This window comes from Panthera uncia (genome assembly GCF_023721935.1).
Source record: "Panthera uncia isolate 11264 chromosome B3 unlocalized genomic scaffold, Puncia_PCG_1.0 HiC_scaffold_1, whole genome shotgun sequence".
NCBI classification, from domain to species: Eukaryota; Metazoa; Chordata; class Mammalia; order Carnivora; family Felidae; genus Panthera; species Panthera uncia.
Window position 1 is genome coordinate 97,032,011 of NW_026057582.1, and position 15,415 is coordinate 97,047,425.

At 37.0% G+C, this 15,415-nt stretch overlaps 1 protein-coding gene across 6 annotated transcripts in view; it reads right to left on the reverse strand.

Moving 5' to 3' along the window:
* Positions 1-14,619, reverse strand: part of ZNF280D (zinc finger protein 280D) — a 145,150-nt gene extending 130,531 nt beyond the window's left edge. For all 6 annotated transcript variants that reach the window (XR_007453827.1, XM_049613678.1, XM_049613677.1 and 3 more), the window contains exon 1: positions 14,493-14,619. The gene's annotated coding sequence lies outside the window, so the exon portion shown is untranslated. The remainder of the gene's footprint in view (positions 1-14,492) is intronic.
* Between the last annotated feature and the right edge of the window lie 796 nt (positions 14,620-15,415).

A 15,415-nucleotide genomic window follows, 5' to 3' on the forward strand; every position in this document is an offset into this window, starting at 1 on the left:
CTTTTGTCATCTCAGCCACTGAAGCATGCCAAAACTACCATTATAAAAACCTCTCAGGTCACACTGCAGAATTTTGGTGTAAGGCATGGAATTCTATGAAGGATTAAGTCAGCTGTCACTGAAGTGGAATATCCAGCAAAGATATGCAGTGTGGATCTCAAAGTTCCCAAACATTTCTAATAGCTTCTACAGCTCAGACTTAGCTCCAAAATAGCCAGAAAAAAGAGAATACTCTACTTCAGCTACAGACTCATTTCATGCCAAGTTTAATACACTTGTTTCTATGAAGAAAAAAATGAATTCCAATTAACTGACTTATCAAAGACTTTTTAGAAAATGATTCATTCACTGTTGGGAGACTGCTTATATAAATAATTTTAATTCCTATTTCACTATTTTTTGTTTCAGATTTTATATATCCAAAATTAAGCTATATCTTAAATAATTTTTTCTACAAATTTAAAAAAATCAGTAAAAATGTAGGTCTACATTCTTAATTGAAAAATTTGCTTTTAGCCACTGATAGCTGTTACCTGATGCAATGTCACTGTGTTGAATGAAAGTAAAGCATTTGATCTGGTACATAAGCACACAGTATGACACCGGTGTGCTATGTACTAGATATAGTTCAATTTACTTTCTGATAAAAGATTAATTCCACAAACCCCAACTGTAGAGTCTGCACATTAAAAAAGAGCTTTAGGCTAAAAGCCAGAAGAGGCAAGTTATAGCCCCCAGCACTACTACAACTTGCAGTCAAATCACCTTGTAATTTTGGGTCTCAGTTCTTAGTTCAACTAATAATCTCTATGGCTTAATTCAGCTCTCTGCTGTATACTGTGTACTTTAAACATTTATTAACAGTAAACAGTAAAACATGGTGAAGAATGAATGCCACATTCAAATTCTGACTCAACCATTTATTATCTGTACAACCTTGGGCAAATTACTCTCTGTGCCTTGCTTTACTTTATACATGCAACTTATTTCATGAAGTTACAGTGAAGATCAAATTAGGTAACACACATAAAGTACACAGCTCTCTGCCTGGCACACAGAAATCATTCAATAAATCTTAACCATTTTTAACTCTTGGCTTAATCACATTCTGAAAAACTCTAGGAACAGATTACAATTTTGTTATTACACTAGAATTTTCAAGATATCAGCTGAGCATTTAGAAATTATTTTGTTTTTAGATCTTTATTACATTATTTCTTTTGCACGATGAAATGTTAGCTTTATAAGTATACCTTCTAGAATGCAGCTGTCAAATCTATCCTACCATATTTTCATCTTTTTAAGAAAGAAACATAAACTAGTGAAAACACACATAACAATTTTAAACCCTCATATAAACATAACACACATACCTACAATTCATCAATACTGTTAAAATATATACTACCTGTCTCATAGGTTAAAACAGTATCTAATTAAAAAATACCAACATATAAAAATTAACATTACAATAAAGTACCTGATATCATATCCATTAAAAAACACTTTCATTTTACATGCAACACTGTATTTTAATTTCTAAAAAAAAATCCTTTTAAAAATGAGTAAGGGGCACCTGGCGGGTCAGTCAGTTACACACCTGGCTTCGGCTTAGGTCATGATCTCATGATGAGTTCAAGCCCCACCTGCGTGGGGTACTCTGCCTCTCTCTCTGCTCCCCACCTCCCACACTCTCAAAAGCAAAGAAACAAACAAACAAACAAACAGTAAAACCCTTAAAAAAAAAAAATGAGTAGGTACCAAGTTAAATTAAAAAAAGAATGTGAGGAATATGGTGAATGGTTAAGTTTTCTATCTCCCCAGGCCCCAAAAGTCAGTTATTCAATAAAATAACCCGAGAAACCACATCATAAAATTAATGCTTTCTTCTCATCATAAAAATAATGTTTTAATAGGGAGTTTGCATTCCTAATCAAGAAATTAGCAACAGTAAAACCAGATAGAATTAACATAAAAGGGAAAATACAAAACCAAAATATAATGATTTTAAATAATGAAAATTTGTATTCAAAATAAGTACAGCATATATATGTTCAACCAACTCATAAATTTTGTCTAAGATTAACAAGCTAGCTGTAATCAAAACCACACTGAGATATCACCTCACGCCAGTCAGAGCGGCTAAAATGAACAAATCAGGAGACTATAGATGCTGGAGAGGATGTGGAGAAATGGGAACCCTTTTGCACTGTTGGTGGGAATGCAAACTGGTGCAGCCACTCTGGAAAACAGTGCGGAGGTTCCTCAAAAAATTAAAAATAGATCTACCCTATGACCCAGCAATAGTACTGCTAGGAAATTTACCCAAGGGATACAGGAGTGCTGATGCATAGGGGCACTTGTACCCCAATGTTTATAGCAGCACTCTCAACAATAGCCAAATTATGGAAAGAGCCTAAATGTCCATCAACTGATGAATGGATAAAGAAGTTGTGGTTTATATACACAATGGAATACTACTTGGCAATGAGAAAGAATGAAATATGGCCTTTTATAGCAACGTGGATAGAACTGGAGAGTGTTATGCTAAGTGAAATAAGTCATACAGAGAAAGACAGATACCATATGTTTTTACTCTTATGTGGATCCTGAGAAACTTGACAGAAGACCATGGGGGAGGAGAAGGGGATAAAAAAAGAAAGGGAGGGAGGAAAACTATAAGAGACTCTTAAAGACTGAGAATAAACTGAGGGTTGATGGGGGTGGGAGGGTGGGGAAAGTGGGTGATGGGCATTGAGGAGGGCACCTGTTGGGATGAGCACTGGGTGTTGTATGGAAACCAATTTGACAATAAATTTTATAAAAAAAAAAAAGCTAGCTATAAGAAACACTAATAAACCTTTAACAATTTTACTTATACACTTGGAAGTGTTTTTCAGTGGAGTAATTTGGATGACACAGGGTCACTGGTACACTGTTCAGAAAAGTTTGATCTGTCACTCTTTCCTCCTCACAAATTTCCCAAAAAATCAAGTATTCAAATCATTCCACTGACTTTAAAGCTTTGGTTTATGTTCTATATCATTTTATAAACAATTCTTAGTCTTTGTCACTAATAGCATACTGAAATGGAGGTCTATATTTTTAGAATTCTAATCCCAAATTAATAGAGCTTTAACGATTCAAAGTGTGTTCTTAACTATGAGTAGCAATCTATTATTTCCAACCCTTGTTTTGTGATCTCTCAAGAATTTCCAACTATCTCAAGGAGATTACAAAAAAACTCATTTTAACGTTCATTACCTTAAAAGCATACACAATCTTTTGAGGACAGAGAGTCATTTTAAAAATTTCATTTTATAGTACCTTAATATCCATCACCTATTGATTCCACTGTGGAAATTAATTGTAACAAGGTTAGAAAACAGAGAATGATGTCTACCTTGGCATACATCACACAAATACAAACCTTAAAGCGTAAGCAATAAACCCTATATAATTGAAAAAGACCCACAAGTGAAATCTGATTTCATAAAATTCAGGTGTTTAAATATGAGGTTTTATAAAGAAATTAACTTAGTAAATTTATTTACTAACATTAAGCAGATGAAACAAAATTTTAAATCAGTATTTTCTCCTTTTATGCCTATTTTTTAAAATGCTTTATTGTTAGAAAACTAAGTACCTTTTTGTAGAATCAGCCCAGTTTATCAGTCCAGTCTGTTAAAAACCACAGACTTATTTCTGAAAAAGGTACATTTCAATCACATAAAATGTACAATCAGAAACATCTGACCACTAGCAACTAAAATACTACAGACAAAATACTGAGAGATCATAGAAACTTTAGAAGCTATGTCATCAAATTTTAACCAATTTCTGAAAGACAGTTATTTTTATTTTAAGTAGAATAATGTCTTTTGAAAATGGTCACTCCAAGTATATGAGAAAAGGTCTCCATAAGGGGAGAATATGGATACACTGTTTTATTTTTTAAATAAACTAAATATTTCAAATGTCATTTTAAAAAAGGATTATACATGCAGGAATCTTAACAGTGAACAAGCAAAGAGACAATGGAAAGGGTTGGGACTCAGCCTTGGCTGGAGTTCCATGAAAGGAAAGGAAAGGACAGGAGAGGAGGGGAGGGGAGGGGAGGGGAGGGAAGGATTCCATGCAGAAGAAATAACATGTGGAAAAGATCTATGGCACAGCAAATATGAAAAACAGAAAAGAAACCAGTGTGAATGGAAAAGAAAATCAAGGGGGTATATGGTAGAAGGTAAGACAGAAGTCAAACAACCGCAGCATCCTAAAGATCATATTAGGAATCTTGTCCGTAATCTAAGACCAATGGAAAGCCAAAAAGGGGATTTTAAACAAGAACTGGTATAATCAGATTTGTAATACAGGGTCAAAATAACAGAATTTGAGTCTAAAATCAAAGAGACGGTAGTTTTATTCTATTCTGTCCTAATCATCCCCACTGGGAATACAGTGAGTATACTGGCTAGGATGCTTTCACCTATAAGTAACAGAAAACCCAATTCAAATTGGCTTATGCAAAAGAGAATTTTTAGCACATTTACAGAACTAAATACAGGTGCAATTTAAACAATGACTTACAAAGTTGGCTTTTCTATCTCTGTTCCTTGACTTCACTTCCTCTATGTTGTTTCTACCTTCAGAAGAGGTTTCCCACTATGAATCTCTCCAACTTAACACCTTCCAAGATTCAAGTCCAAGACTCTAATAAGAGGGTTAGCTCTGATTGGAGTTGACTGGTTTGACTGGTTTAAGTCATATGCCCTTCCTGAAGCCAATCACTATTGCTAAGGACTTGTAATAGGTTTAGTCCTAGATCACATACTACCCCTGGCACCAGAGCCACAACAACAACAACTAAGATAAAAATTGGTTCCCCAAAGGAAAATTAAGGTATCTGTTACCAAAGTAAAGGGTAACAAAAACAACAGATGTCCATTATAAGGAATTAGTATTAGCACTTTGTCTAGGTCAAAGGACTAAAGATATTTAACCTAGGAAACATGAGACTGTGGGGCAGGGGTGGTAGAAAAGAAAGCTATTTACAGATATTTTAAGTCTGTCATGAGAAAGAAGGAAAAGAGTAGGTCTTGTTCTTTCTAGCTCAAGTGAAACAATATTAGTAATATTTACTTGTTTTGAATAAACAAGAATTTCATTCCTAGTGTTCAGCTTCAACAAAACTACTTAATTTATTACATACTATTATGTTATCACAATTACAAATTATGTTACTAATAATAACAATTTATCATTACCATAAGCTAACATTAATTAAATGCACACATTATTTTGTCTATTCCTCAAGAAACTCTATGAGGCAGGTACTATTATCATCCTCAGTTCACAACTGCAGAAACTGAATTATTGAGGTTAAGTACCTTGCCCAAAGCAACACAATTAAGAGTAGAGCAAGGATTCAAATCTAGACACTTAAAATATCACAGATTCCAGCCATACACTACTTGCCTCCACCAGGAACAAGACCAAAATTACAGGGAGGCAGATTTCATCTCAACACAAGAACAGAACAATTCATGGTTAAATATCAGGAAATGAGACGAACTCAAGGTGTGATAGATCACCAAACAAAAATATGAAAAATTCAAGCATTATGTAATCGAAATGGTCACTTTCCAAAATCCCCAAGGATCCTTCCAACCCTAATATAAACATACCCATCTGGCATAGATATGAAAATGTAAATTTTTGCCTAGACAAAGGGGATTTATTATTTCAGTGAATGTTGAATTATGAAAAGCCAATTTGGTATTATGAAAAGTCTTTCAGTAATCAAATCAACCATTCCCAAATATTTTCTAGAAACTCCAAGTTCAATATAATAAATGAAGCAAATGGGTTGAAGTTCAACATTGAGGATAATTGAGGATAACTGAGGATAAAAGCAAGTAAATTCCTGAAGAATAAGTAATAGTTGATAATTTTAATTAAATAATATAAGTTGAATTTTAATAAACCTGTTTGATGTCAACTCCCAATGATATCAAGATCTACTTCACAGACACTGACTCAGAGCAAAATCCCAAATATCAAATCATGATAAACCAACTGTTCAGATTTTTAACATTTTTGATGACACAAAAATCTTTAAAGTAGTATCAATAAGTAGAAGGCCTATGCTTCAGCAGACTGCTTATAACTATAAATCAATCTAAATCAGCAGAGTCATTAAAAGCTTCTATGTGAAAGGAATCCTTCATAAAAAAGGGTATGAGGAATCAATCTCTTTTTGTACCACCTCCATTTCATCCAAGTAAAATTTCTGCTAACCCTGATCCAGGCTGCAATCCATTTGCTCTACTTATCACCACCCATTCTGTCAGTCAAAACTAACCTAAGCACCACAGTACAGCTACTACCTTTTCTACTGCACACACTGTATTCTACTGACAATCCGGATAACCCTCCCCCATTGCCAAAGCAAATTACCCTTTCTTCATTTACATTTTCCTTATCTTTCATCTATTTTAACTCAATTTCTTGAAACCTCCTCCTCAAATATTTTCTATATGCCAACAGACTGTTTCTCTATCTACCTGCTCCAATTTAACTCAATAGATTCTCCACATTTTCTTGCTCCTTAAATAGTGCAAAATCAGGTTTTTCAGAGTTTAGTCTTCCGCCCTACACAAATTGTTACCTAAACAACAGATCTAATAAATTCCATTGTCTTAGGTTGTCAGTTCTCAATAGCAGGGTATAAAATCATCAAATATTAACCTCCAACCTTGACTCCCCTACTAAGTTCCCGCCTATCATTTCTTAACTGCTAAAAACTACTATCTGGGTATTTAAACTCACCTCAAACTCAGTATTTCCAAACTGAACATAACTTCTCCACAAAAATTAGTCCTACTTCATGATTCATAACAGCCAAGAAGTGAAAACAAGCCAAATGTTCATCAACTGATGAATGAACAAAATATGATATATATCCATACAATGGAGTATTACTCAGCAATAAAAAATGAAGTACTGGTACATGCTACATGGATGAACCTTGAGAACTTTATGTTAAGTGAAAGAAGTCAGTCACATACTGTTTGATTCCATTAATATCAAATGTCCAGAACAGGCAAATCCACAGAGACAGAAATTAGATCAGTGGTTGCCAGGACCTGTGGAGTGGGGAGAGGCAGCTTAACAGTACCATTACCTGAAAGTTAATGGTCTGAAAGCTGAAAATACTACCTTGAGATTAGACGATTTTGATGATTGTATAACACCATGAATGTACTAAATGCCACTAAATTGTATACTTTAAAATAATTTAAATGGTGAATTTAATGTTATGTTAACCTGACCTCAGTTTATAAAAATTAGTTCTACTTCTCTTCTTCCACCAATAAAACTGTCATCATTCTGATCTTGAGTCCTTAAAAGTGTTTCTCAATATTCCCCTCTTTTATTCATCATATCTAATCAATCAATTCCCCAGTCCTATATAGTCTTCCTTCAAAATATTTTCTACAACCACCCTTGATTTTCAATTCACTACATACTTGTTCAGGCACTTAGAACCTCACATCCATAGTAAGATTTACCGTGTAAGATTCACTTTATATCAGCCTCTCAGCATCCAGATCTATATGATTTCATCCATTTAACATAGAACCACCAAATTAACAATGTCATAAAAAAATGTTTTCATTGTGTCATTTATCAATTCCAAACTCCTCAGTAACACTCCACCAATCCATGCAGAGCTCGGTTATCCTTGTGTCAGAAGCTTCTAGAATCCAGTGAGGTACAGAACAGGCCAAATGTTTTAGAAACTGTCATTTCCACCAGTGGTTGGTGCTGCCAGGCTGCAAGGCTAGTCCTATACTATCCAGCTTAAGCAAACAACATGCAATCCTGGGATTACAGGGCTGAGGTTTGAATTAGGTAAGACCAAGGCATCATAGCCTACAAAATTAACATACAGCATTAGGCATCCAGTAAGTATTACAATAAATGAAATGCACTTTTTGAGATTCAATTCCTTCATCTGTAAAGGGCGGATGATGATAATACCATCCATCTCAAAAAGGCATTTATTTTAAAGATAAAATATGATGTATAAATTTACTTTATAATATATAAAATATCACAATAAAAGATTAGAAACACATCTCTTGTGTTACAACTCCTCAAATAAACACAAATACTAACAATGTAGTGTCAAAAAAGTAAGGCCAATTTTCTTATTTACTTTTTGTCTATTCAACAAAGTTGAGAGCTCTATTACTTATTTTTAATCTTAGAACTTAATAAAGACATTTTGTTTATGAGGGCCTTCCCATCAGCAATCAACAATCCTGTATAAAGTCAGATAATCTTAAACCCTAAATGGAAAAAGCAAAATAAGTAAACAAAGTAGGAGATAGGGATTACCTATACCCAAAACACTCAGACCCCTCCCAAGAGCTTTAGGCTTCCCTTCTCAAACTTGCCAAAGGTAACAATTACCCACAAAATAAGGAAAACACAGGGGTAAAGCCTAGAAGCAAGGAATATATTATTTCATAGACTAATGATCTTTGCTTTGGTTAATAGCCCTCAACTGAAAGACATGCAAGTAGCGGTCATGCTGAAGAAATCCCCAACCTGGCAAAAAAAAAAAAAAAAAAAAAAAAAAAAAGTGTGTCTAATTAATTTCTAAGGATGGAATCTTAGAAGTCCACAAACCCCAACCTAAAATATTCAAGATATATTAATTTACTTAAAAATGACTACAATAGGGGTGCTTGGGTGGCTCAGTTGGTTAAGCATCCGTCTCTTGATTTTGGCTCATGTTGTGATCTCATGGTTCACGAGACTGGGCCCCACTTCAGGCTAGCACTGGGCATGCATCCTGCTTAAGATTCTATCTCCCTCTCCCTCTGCCCCTCCCCTGAACATATGTGGGGTCTCTCCCTTAAAAAATAAAAGAGAAAAGAAAAGAAAAGAAAAAAGAAAAACTTTTAAAAATGATTATAATAAACCCATTACATATTAATATAAATATTTATGTGAGAAGTATTTCCCAAAACAAAATATTTAGAGAGGGGTGGCATTGTTTTATATTTTTGCAAAACCCATTAATATCTGCCTTAATAAAGACAGCTGTATTTTCTTATCTGCTTCTACATTTAATCTGTTGCACTACATCGTTCGGTTGAAAAATCCAGCCTCACAAGATACGTAGGTGGTAGAGAGAGGATCTTGTATAACCCTTGAAAGCACCTCAGGTCCCCAAGACCATGGTTAGAGAACTGCTACACTACATTAAACAAGTCAAAGCCTTTGTTTAAAAAGGAGAGCTAAATTAGAGCTGACCAAAAATTTGGTATATACCAATCCCAAGGAGTAAAGTCACAATTTTAAATAGTTAGGGAATATTAAAGTGATGAGCACAACATTAAGAAAAAGCATTTATTAAGCAGTAATTATATATAAAGCATTGTATTTAAAAACACAAAGATGTAAAATGACACAGCATCATTCCAAAAAATCAGTGTTCATCACCATATAATAAACCAGAAAAGCAGAAATGTTTGCAATGAAAAATAATTGAAATAAGAAATATTTTTTATTTAATCCAGTTCGCCAAAAGGCCTAAATATTACACCCTGATTCTACAGGGTTTCAGTTAATCATTTTTTACTATAGAGGAGCTCTGAAGGTAAAGTTGGGAAGTAATGGAAGAAAAAATGCTAACAACAAAAATATTGTGGAACAGACACGTCAAGGAATAACTTTTTAAGTACTACCTGCATTCATTAGAGATGGAGTGCAAACTGCTGAAAAACCTATCATGGTAGTAGATGGAGAGGCAGGCAGGTTTAATGTGTTAGAAAGGGGGCACTTTATATATCTGAAGGTCCAAATTAACCATTAACCTTCAATATACCATCAGAATCCACAGAAACAATTTTAGTTTATTTTCTTTCTCGGGTAGTTCTAGTTGTAAAGATTGACATTTTATGGCTTTTATTGTTTCCTAGAAATCTTCAAACAACACCTTATTACTTTTAAACCGAATAAAACTCATTGTATTTGACAATTACTATGTGGGTCTACAGGATCCTTTTATAAATCTAAGATACATTATGCGATCATAGTGATTTTATTCTTCTTACATCTTGAAATAATTTGCTAATTCCATCATTCTGGGTATTATTTCACCACTGATAAACAAATATTCCCACCTATGCTTACAAAAGAAAATTATAAATAAATAAGAAAACATAAGAACGATTTAACTGCCTAGAAGAATAATGCAACAGTTAAGTAAATCATCATCTTTCACTCTTCTTATCTTTCAGTTTTCTTATTGTTTTGCACAAAATATTGCATGAACTTTCCAAAAGATGACTGAAGACATTATCTTTGTAATCTGTGTCGAAAAGAAGAACTTTACTTCTACCCTTTTATGTTGTTGTACCTGAGGACCCATGAACTAAACTAACAAAAAAAACAGATTAACAGGAGAAAAAGCACAAAATTTTTATTAACATTTACACACACAGGAATTCACAGAAAAGAAGTAAAACTCAAAGAAGTGGTTAAATTCAAGGTCTCATATACCATTTTAACAAAGGAGAGGGGATTAGGGCTTTGAGAGACAATAAATCATGGGAAATAACTAGGAAATACATGGGAGAACTAATGGAAGATAAGGGTTATTTTCATTAGGTCTCTTTATGCAAACTCATCTTGGTATCAGCTCTCCATCTCAAAGTGGTAAGAGTCACTCTTTCCTACTAAGGGGGCCCGGGGTTGGGGGAGGGGGATGTCTTCACAAAGGGATATTTATGCCTTGCTTTCAGGCAGATAACAGGAGGACAGAAAACAATTTTTACTTCTTTTAATTCCAAACTGCTGTCCACTCAAAATAATCCTTAGCTCAAATGGCATATGTTAGCACAGCATACCCTGATCCTTTTCATATGCTTTTATTTTAGTCTTCCCTAAATACAGTTAAGAACTCAGAACTTTTTATTTTTTGCCCATTATGGGACAGAAGAAAACTGGCAGAGGACACATTTCACAATTATTAAATGAACCTGAAAATGAATGCAAAGATAGACAGCAAGCACCTTAGACTCTAATGATGAAAACACGGAAATCTCAGACTAAATCTTCAGATGAGATTAACCTGATACAGTTCATAAATGGACAAATGTTAAATGCGGGTGTATATAACGATGACTAAAAGGACATAGAAAATGTGGAAAATTTTTTTAATTCACTGGATTGGTTATGCTAACTGATATCTACAAATCCAGAACTGAAAATATCTGGCAATTATGAAGCAAAGATGGCCATCAATGCTTCAACAAAATTAAGACTTATGAAAGGTTTCAAAAAATTCTTCAAGTATTGCATTTAATGATGCACATGCAAAAGAAAAAAAAAAGCCCCAGAATGATAAGAACTTATCAGAAGTATTTGAAATCTGAAATCAGTATTTACAAGATAAATACACTCCAAGTTCATTCATGTATGACAGCTGACCAGTAGTTAGTTACATTCAAACAATGTTGCCCATTTCAGGTACACACACTTTCAAACCCTGAAAAACATTTACTAAAAATCTGGGCAACACAGGACAGTGAATCATCCTAAACTTGAAAGATGCAGATCTACACAGATTCAGAAAAGGGTGGGAGCAGAACCAAGAGTAATAGAAAAATCACAAGAATGGACAAAAGAATTTTAAAATTCTGTCAGAAATACAACATGTGACAAAATTTTTCTAAGTTTAGAACTAGGTTAGTATTATTATCCAACAAGAAATTTTCTTGATTTGGCAATATCAGGAAGAACATGGTTGAACTTCTATGAATTTTCACAAATAGGACATAAGAAAAAGTCAACTGCACATAATCTGGGCTTTATACATATTTGATGACTCTTAACTATCCTACGAAAAACTAGTTTTTTTCTCAGCTCAATGCATTCTCAAGCATAAATGAATTCAAAAACCCTTGCATAAATTAACATGAAGAGAGATGTATTATAAAAAGACTACATGAGAGGTAGATATGCTCATTAAGAAGGTTAGAACTTGTATTTGCAAAGGAATGACTTGAAAATGATAACCTATGACTGACAATAGTGCAGGGAATTCTTTCAGTGTATGGGGAAAGCTTCAATTACAAAACCATAAATTGCCAAGAAAAATATTTCTCATGCAACTAGGAAAAGAACTTGCAGAAACAAGGAATTTTGTCTAACCCTTCAACCACAACATTCTTTTGCACAGGTCTCAAAGTGGGAATAAAGGAAGATATTCTTCGTGTGCATACCAAAAATTTTTAAACGTGCATATCCATTGTAGTATGTGGTATATAATTAAATGCATAAAATATATATGTACAGAAGGTACAATTTAAACCTAACGAAGAGTAAACTATCAGTAAAATACAGAATGTGGGTTATTTTACAGGACTACTGGTAGCCTGGTCTCAAAGGTCAGTGTCATTAAAAAATAAAAAAGAGGGAACTACACTAAATTAAAAGAAACTAACACAAACAAATGTAATGCATGACTGGATACCGGTTCCAAAATAAATCACTAAACAACATTTTTGGGGGACAATAGGAGAAATGTGAATACGTACTGCATATATATATATATTAGATTGCAGGGATTATTCTTAACTTTAAGTGTGCTTATGGTATTGTGTTTATATGGAAAATTGGCCTTATTTTTATGACACACAGACACATCCATCCACGGTACTTAGGTGTGAATTGTGGTATTTGCAGTGTGCTCTGAAAATGTTCACCAGAAAGAATTTAATATAGGTACTTAAAGCAAATGTGACAAAGTGGCAACACTGTTTAAACTAGGTGGTAGGTTACGTGTGTCCAAACAGACTATTCAACTTTTCAATATGTTTGGGGAAAAAAATAACATCAAAACTTAATAAAAAGTTGAAAAACTAAGAAATGAAGTCTAAAAAACAAAAATGTAAAAGAAGGAGCAATTGAATAATATTTCTTAAATTTTGTAGGTGAGCCTCCTTGCTTCTCCTCACTCACCTTATTCCCACAGACAAAAAAAGAAATATAGTGAATTGCGTGCGCACTGAGGTATCAGAAGACCTAAGGTTCTAGAAATGGTTCTGTCACTCCTTAGCCATGACCTCATTAAAGATGTCTCCCTGAGGCCGTCTCCTGATCTTCAAGATGGTGCCATAAACACAGACCAGTGCAAAAAGGGTCTTCAGGTACAAATAGATTGCACCAATGGCAGATACAAATGCAAGATAACAGTTGTAACGGTATTTATACTTATGTTTCGAAACATCAAGAGCAAAGCAGCCGTAACAATTCTCCAAGCAAACCAGTGCCTTCCTTGGCACAGCAAGTTTCCGCTTAGGCAGCCTAAGTTGCCACTAATCCCCCGAAAGCAGGACTTCTCACAAATGCTAAGAGGGGGCTTTTGTACTTTAAAACTCTACTCCGAGGCTTCAATTTTATGCTTAATGGCACTAAAAGATGTCAAATTCTTAAGACCCAGTCCAAATCTCAAAACAATAAAGTTTAAGTCCACAGAATTTTTAAAAAACCAATCTTTGCAAACAAAGAGAAACCCTTGGACCAAGGTCTCCCGTGCTTGCAGAAGCGGGTCCGCTTTGACGTTTCTCCTCTCTAGCAGATTTCTCCTTAAAAGCCTTCAAACTTGACGTAAGTTGGGAAGAACTTCCATCTCTAGAGCAAGATAAAACCTCAGAGTGAGCTCATTCTTTATGTCTCATTAAGTGAAACCTGAAAGCACGGTCAGTAAATTGTGTACCCAACTCCACGTTTCTCCTCAGGGCCCTTCTGCAGACAATAACGGGACTTCAAGGGCAGAGCAGGGAAAGTCCCTTTGACAAGAATGAGGGTGTGAGCGTGGAATGACTGGTCACCTGGGGGCGAGGGGTAGGGCAGCAGACAGGGGCCCTAGGGCCCTGGACGCCTGGAAGTTCGGGACCCCCTTTGGTCTCTGTCTACCACTTTAGAGACTCCGGGGAGCGTCGTTGTGAGGGAGGCATGGGTCCCCGCCAAACATCGGCACAAAATGTACGGCGGACCAAAGGGAGTAGTCTCCAGAGGAGAGCCAAACCCAAGCTGGGGCAAACAGGCGCACAGGCCCTGGAAGGCGAGATGGAGGAGGCGGTGGAGGAGGCGGTGGAGGAGGCGGAGGAGGAGACGGAGGAAGAAGCGGCGAAGGCCTGCGCGGCCCCGGCCTGCCGCACCGAGCCGCCTGCCGCAGCGAGCCGTCTGCCGCGTCGCGCCGGGATCCCTCCCCCGCCGGGGCCGGCGCAAGATGGCGGTCAGGCCGCCGCCGCGCAGCCGGTCCCCTCCCCCGCGCCCTGGGCGCTCTCGGCAAACCGCGCCGGCCTCGACACCCCCGGCCCAGCGCCCCCGGAGTGAGGCGGCGCAGGCCGCGCGGGAGGGCCTCTGCCTGCTGCAGCGCGGGGCGGGCGGGGGCGGGGGGCGCTTACCGTGAGCGGAGCGGATCGGCCTGACTGGGGCCCTGAGGAGGAGGAGAAAGAGGAGGAGGAAAAGGAGGAGCACGAAAAACTACACGGCGGCAACGGCGGCGGCTCCCATTGCGGAGCAGCAGATGAGCCGTGGGAAGGGGGGGGGGGGGGGGTGTTCTCGTGGAGCCGGCGCGCTGCCTCATGGGTAGGCTCCGGGTCAGCCTTCGCGCGTCCGGGCTCCCTTTCTTCTAGCCGACACGGGAGGCGGGCGCCGGCATGTGCGTCGCACCGCAGGCCTTCGAAGGCCGCGGCGCCCCACCACGCGCTGGCCGCGGGCGAGGGCTAGGGCCGGGGCCTGGCGAGGCTGTGAGAGCCCGCCTGCTTGTCGGCCCGGTCGGGCCAGCTGTCTCGAAATCGGGTCTGCACCGGGTCTGAAGGCATGGGAACGTGAGTTCCAGGTCCTCCCTGTGTGTAGCAGCTAGTTCTCGGCAGGCTTGGAAAGAAAGAACGTCTAGGAAGAGAGGCGCCATTACAAAGACTGTTCCTGAGGCGCGAAGACGTAAACCAGATGAGAAGTCAAGACAGGTTCTTTTAATAATTGGCTAATTTCGCCATACTTTTTTCAAACCTGCGATTTTAATTGTGTCTCCTTTAATTCCTGCCATATGGATGCCTGTAATAACTTAAAAAAAAAAAAAGAAAGAAAGAAACATGCATTTACAAGGACACTTACCAAGATACTGCTTGCTACACACTATATTCTGGTCTGTAAGAGAAGTTTCCTCTCCGAGTTGTTCTCACAAGATCAATGTATCTTCATTAGATCCTTGAAACACACACACACAACACCAATCACTGTGCAAACCCATCAATGAATTGTACTAATTCTCCCTATTTGAATTAGTTTCTTCTTTTTCATCCAGACTGCCCCCAGCTTTTCTTTG